The following is a 6,745-nucleotide window of genomic DNA, read 5'->3' as shown; positions in this document are numbered from 1 at the left end:
ACCTGCTGTCTCTTTCCCAAAGGTGGTTGCCCTCAGCTCTTATTTGTGTTGTAAATTATTCAAGGGCCAGTGAAAGGCTAGAAGAGAGTTTGTGTAGGAGGCAGCCACTCCAGGGTTGGAGTAGAGGCAGCTCCTTTTACCATGTACGCTTTAAGAGTTAGGAGAAAAAAATGGCTAGCTCTTCTTAAATGTGTTACACGAAAAGTATTCTCTATCTCAGTAATTAAGATTTCTTCACTACAAATTTAAGCAGTCTTTTGAGAAGGGAATTTCATTTTTATCTAAGTAAAACTGATATATTATGAAAAGCATTTGTAAATGGGGTACAAAAAGTAATAAAATCTGTTACACATAGGAAGTAAGTATTTAGGAGAACATCTTTGGGGGGAAAGATAATAACATTATATTGGCAGTACCTTAATTCTAGTCTTGTAAAAACTGATCTACATTTTACATTGTGTTTATTAATGATAATATAAGATTCTTTGAATAAAGTCTTCTCCCTTCATCTGGTATTGATTTACTACTTTTACAGGACGTGTCTAGAAATGCTTTTGTCCTGTTATTCATTTTATAAGGCCTGTCTACAACACTATTGTCAAAGAAATGTTATGGAAAACAGTTTCTCAAAATATTGAGAAAACTGTTACAAAAAAAAATTTGTCTTTGCACCTAAAATTTATAAAGGACATTGGATATCACATTATGGTCACCAAGAGGTATTTATAATGTTCAGTATACTATATGGTAGACTGTGCCTTGACCACTTAAGAAGAGAACAGCTTTTATATGAAACATTCACATTAAGAACACTCTAGACGGGGACACTTGCAATATAGTTTGAAATATTCCCACACATTTTACAATGAAGTAGATAACTATAATTAGCCAGATGTTTCAGAGAAATTGGTCCTAATTTCTGAAAGGAAATCAAAGTTACAATGAAAGAAGTATATATTGTTTCCTTGTTTTTTTTCCAGAAAGTTATGAATCAAAGACACTAAGTTTGAAAACTGTCTCTAATCTATATTTATCCTTTTTTGAGCAAATTTTCTGATGTCTTTGGGTTCACATGAATAATGTTTAATCATAGTACAGACAGCTTACTATTGTTACTTAATCTTTGGCCAGCAGAATTTTCACATGACATTATTATGCCAGTACCACTTTCTTCATTTACGTATTTAAGATTGTGTGTAATAGCATACTTTAAATTTTTAATTTTCTACAAGTGGAGAATGGAAAGTTCATTTTAAGGAAAAATACATGGAAGTGAAAAAACTGATTAACTTTTTTTAATGAGCAGGCCTTTGCTAAGAAATGCAAAGTAATGCATTCAGTGTAAAATATGACTTGAATTGCTACTAATGAGAAAAAACATCACTCTTCTGAAATAATGTGCATTTATAGACAAGTATTAATCATACTTTTCATCAGATTAATCTAAAAAACATTACATATACATTCTCTATTATCTAAACTTAAGTAGCAATTTTATTTATGTGATATGTGATTTTTTTCCATTTAAGCAATCCTCAAGTTGAGTCTAGTTTCTAAAAGCACGATTTAAAGATGACATTTTGTATGTTATATATCATTCCTGTCCCGACCCGCGGGATATTCAATGCAGACCCTGGAGAGGGGAGTGGGAATTGGATGGGACAAGAGACACGAGAATTGGAGACAAGACAGTATTCTGATCAAGTCTCGTTTATTAGCCAGAAGGTCACAGTTTATATAGCCAGCAGGAGGGAATCAGCAGATAAGGAAGTGAGCCGTAGATGGTTTACTGAGAAAACTGCAGGGAGGGTTGTTCCGGTAAATGGAAAATTCCCCTGTTATCTATGGCAAGTTGCAAAGTTACTTACACCCATAGTGCACAGGAGGGGGAGGGATGGAAGATAACAGCAAACAAGGCTCTGAGGCCTCGAGGCAATAGCTGGGCTCTATGGCTCCAGACAGGCAGGCTCTTAGGCAACAGCCAGGCTCTATGGCTCTGGACACATTCCCATGATGATGTCTCTTATTTAACTTCAGTGTTATAGAAAATATTTGATTCATTTCAGGTGCAGAAGGAGTTCGATGAAGCTTTAACTAGAGAGCTAGAGCAAGGTATGTTGCTAAAATTTATGAATTAAATGTAGATTAGTTACTTGGATTCTGAAATAAACCATAAACAGCAAATGGCATCCCTTTCCAGTGTTGATAGATATGACAGGAAGTAATTTTGCTTGCAGACATCTAAAAAAAATGTAAAAACAAATACTCATAATGAAGAATATACTTAATCCTCATTTATTCATTAGGTTGCATAGTTTTTAAAAATCTCAAAAAGTCTGTGTAGCTTTTTTTCTGATTACACTTTCTTCACTTCTGCCATCGCTATGGACCTACCAGCCTGCTCACTGAAACTCTGCTCAGAAAACAAAGGCATCAGCCACTTCTCGGAGCTATGGTAGTGATAGGAGGCTGCCCTGCAAAAAACAGACTCATCTAGTAATACCTTAGCCAAGCAATTACAGTTTAGAAGCTGTCACTTGACTGGTGACATTTTAAATCTCCACTCATTTACTTTGTCATTGGTTTACTTTGGACCTCAGGAAAAGTTCCAAATTCCTCAGGACAGACTAAAACTACCCAGATCAGTGGTTCTGGACAAATCCTTCAGCCTCATCTGTTGCCTCTCACCCTACTCTGCCCCTTTGCGTTAGCATCTGGCCAAACTAGATGACTTTAAATCCCACACATGCTCTTCCTCACCTCTAGCTCTCTGCGTGTGCTTCTTCCCTCTCTCTGGCATGCTTTTCCCTTGTCCTTCAGGTATCAACTTACACATCTCCTCCACCAAAAAGCCTACAATATAGACACAAAACTGCGATAGATGTCTCTCTCTTTTTTAAAAAAATTTTATTGAATCAAAATTGATTAGACGTATTTTGGGGGTTCAACATTGAGATATGTTGATCAAATCAATACTACTAGCATATATACTGTTACAAATTGTACTTATTCTTTATGCCCCTTGTCCAATCTCTCCCCATCTCCCCTCCCATTCCACCCCCAATTACCCTAGATTTCTTCTCTCCTTCTGAAAGAATTATGGTTACTCTGTTGATTTGTTGCCTAGATGATCTGTCCAATGCTGAGAGGTGTGATCAGGTCCCCCACTATTATCATAGAGCAGATGCTTCCTGTGTCACTATGAAACGGGCTTTGTAGAGACATCCTCTTCTTTTCTTTATCTCTGCTGGTGACTCTCCTTGTGTTAGTGCATTCCAGTGGCTGGCAGACCATCTGCATGGTGGTTGTGGAATCTAGCTGCTTTCATGGCAGCTGTGGTTATTGTGGTGGCTGTGGTAGGCCACCCACATGGACATGATGTTTTTGGCATGCTCCTTTGCACTGGCAGTGAGCCTGGTTGTGGGGAGTGTCTGGTCTCTGACTCCATAGCTCAAGTACCCAGGTGGGCCCTGAGGCACTGGCACGGTGTACCTGGTTGTGGGAAGGGGGTCTAGTCTCCGGCTCCATGCTTCGGGTCCCTGGGCAGGCCCCAAGGTGCTGGCACAGTGCCTGGTTGTGTGTGGGGGTCTGGTCCCCAATCCATACTCCGGGCCCCTGGGTGGGGCCCCAAGGTGCTGGTGGTGTGCATAGTTGTGGGCAGGGGTCTGGTCCCCGGCTTCAAGTCTTGGGTTCCCGGGTGGGCTCTGAAGTGCTGGTGGTGTTGAGTGGTTGTGGGTTGGGGGGGTCTCCAGATCCATGCCTCATGTCCCGTGGCGGGCCCTGAGGCTGGAGGTGTGCCTGGAACACAACTAATTTTTTGTCCTTTGCTTACTTCTAAAATGGGGAAACTTCCTGTGGGAACCAGTACTTGAGTAGTGTGGCTGAGCTAAATTGCTGCTTTGCTGCTGTTTCTCTAGGGAAGGCTTTTTGTGCAGCCCAGGGTTTAATGGTTGACCTTATAGGTACTTTTGGCTCTCCGGTGACATGGTACATCTGGGTTGTGTAGAAACTCTGATCTGGACCTGAGTTTTTTCATCAGACTACACCCCATACAATTCTGCATTCCTGACCAGTCTCCTCTGAGTGGTCCTGTGCTGATTGGGGGCAGATTGGCTGTACTTGCTGTGTCCCAGTGTTCTCCCAGTGTGCCTGTTTCCCCTACCGCCTGTGCTCCAAACATTTCCCATGGAACCGGCTGTACACCAGTCCCTTGTGATGATTCACTGACCTCTGAATGGCTCCCCTTTTTCAGCTGTTCTGGCTTCCCTCTCTTGCATGGGTCCACGGGAACCCTATTAGTGGTCTTGCTGTCCTGGGGGCCACCAAGTCCCTCTTCTCCCCTGCCACCTCCAAGTAACTCCATCTGAAGGGCACAGCTGCGGCTTTTGCCATCTCCTGCTCCATGTGCTCAGCAGTTCCAGCTTTAAAGCAGCCATGGGCCAAAATGCACAGAGCAGTTTTTTCTTTTTCTCATCGTAGTTTCTCCCACCTTCATGAACTCCTTAGGTCTCTCCTTCTCTTCCCCTGAGTTCCAGTGGCCCCAGCTTGGCTGATGTTACATTTTTATAGTTGTAAATTGGTTGATTTGGGGGAGAGAGTGATGCTGGGGACCATCTATTCTGCCGTCTTGACTGGAACTCGTAGATGTCCCTTCTGTGTGTTCCAATAGTGTCTTGTTTTATACTTGTCATGGTATCTATGACACTGTATGGACATTGCCTGTTTGTCTGTTTTTTTTTGGGGGGGTTTAGTACATGATTGTTGAGGGGTGGACTGTACCAACTTCATCTTATAATTCCAGTGCCTGTCATAGTACCTTAGCACATAGTGGTTGAATAAATGAATAAAGAATGAGAAAGCCAGAAGATCCGATCCTTAACCCCAATGATAATTAGTTCAATGTACAATTATGGGCACATTATATTTAATAGTGATTTTGTATTATATTTGTACATACATATGTTTTTTCTTACTAAAACTGATAAAGTTACCAATGTGTTTTACTGACCTATGCTTAGTTAACTATGAAATTTTTTAGGTTAACAATGTAATTGTTTTTCTTTTTAGATGCTGTTGAATTTGAATGTAGATCTTACAGAGTTTGCTCTTTAGAACCTAATGATCCAAATCAAGATCCAGTTTTGAAAGCTGCACAAGAATATACAGAAATCTTAAAGAGAAAATATATGATCTAAACAATAATAAAATTGTATTTAGCGGGCTATTTATATAACATTTTAATTTTTTCCCATTAAATTTGTGATGTGAAAATGTTTACTAAAGGAAGACATTTTTGTATCATATATGTGTGATGAAAATTTATTGAAGTATTTGTAACTATGTTTCTTGGCATCTCCAACTAACTCATAAGCAGATTTTGCTAGTGAAAACAAGTATGATTGAGTTTTGCATACTCAAACTGCCTAAAGGCCAGCTGTTTAAACAGCACAAACAACCAAGTTGTCATTAATACTTTAGTGGAGTTAATTGATGGATTATTTGTATTTTTCAACTAGTATCACTGTATATGGACCTAAAGATTTAGACAGACATCATTTTGGTGTACTGGCACTGTGCACATTGCTAATGTTTGGATATATTGCAATTGTTATAGTGCCATCAAACTTTTGTAATATTAATTTCAAGCACTGATTCATAGGTCTTTTCTCATGGAGAAATAAGGTTTGCCTAAGGTTTTTCACCTTTTCTGTTCGTTTGTTAGTTTTTGATTAACTTTTTGGAAAAATTCTTAAAATTAGAAGTTCCAAATTTTAGTACAAAGGACATTTCCACCACCACCACCCCCCCTGCATTATTTCAGAATAAATTGTTGACATGCCATCACCCCTGATTAATTTAGTGTATATTTCCTACAAGTCAGGACATTCTACATAACTACAATACCAACTTCATCATTGGAGAGTATGTGTTCTATCATTTAATCCTCAGCTTCTTTACAAGTTTCACCACTTGTCTATAGTGTCCTTTACAGCAAAAGTTTCCCAGTGAGATCCATGGATTGCATTTAGGTGCCATGGCTCTTAGATTCTTAAAGTCTGGAACAGTTCCTCAGTCTTTCCCCTTTTTCAGCTGTTCTGGCTTCTCTCTCTTGCATGGATCCACAGGAACCCTATTAGCAGTCTTGCGGTTCTGGGGGCCACCAAGGCCCTCTTCTCCCCTGCCACCTCCAAGTAACTCCATCTGAAGGGCACAGCTGCGGATTCTGCCATCTCCTGCTCCATGTGCTCAGCAGTTCCAGCTTAAAAGCAGCCATGGGCCAAATGCTCAGAGCTGAGAGTACTTCACCTAAGATGACTGTGGGAGAGCAAATGGAAAGAATGAGGAGACATCAACAAACATGCCTAAGGGAAAGAAAAAAGGATTAATTAAATGTCACTGGTGCTTTAGACCAGTCACCCTTACAAAGTCCTTCAAATTTAAGGGATAATCCATTCAGGGTTACCCAGACTTGAAGGGGAGATGATAACATTATGGAACTAGACATTGTCATTAGAGAAAATGATATAACGCCAAACCATCGAACTCCCACAGCAGAAATTGTTCAACTAAAAGAAGTTGAACCCCAAAATATAGATTTCAGCAAAGAGTTTTAAAAAGCTGAAAATGTTTTTTTACGAAATGCTTTTGGAACCTGAGCCAAATGGAGTAAAGCCTGAGGAAGTGATGAATAAAGAAAGAAACAAAGAAGAGATTCCTGAGTGTGTACATGCAGCCCTCAGGATGA

The 6,745-nt window shown here is 39.9% G+C and overlaps 1 pseudogene; it reads left to right on the top strand.

Moving 5' to 3' along the window:
• LOC103610942 overlaps positions 1 to 5,658 on the top strand; it is a 38,309-nt pseudogene extending 32,651 nt beyond the window's left edge.
• The last annotated feature ends 1,087 nt before the right edge of the window (positions 5,659 to 6,745 follow it).

The sequence above is a fragment of the Galeopterus variegatus genome, unplaced genomic scaffold (assembly GCF_000696425.1).
Source record: "Galeopterus variegatus unplaced genomic scaffold, G_variegatus-3.0.2 Scaffold12107, whole genome shotgun sequence".
Classification (NCBI taxonomy): Eukaryota; Metazoa; Chordata; class Mammalia; order Dermoptera; family Cynocephalidae; genus Galeopterus; species Galeopterus variegatus.
Note: the sequence above shows the minus strand (reverse complement) of the source record. Positions and strands in the feature narration are given on the sequence as shown.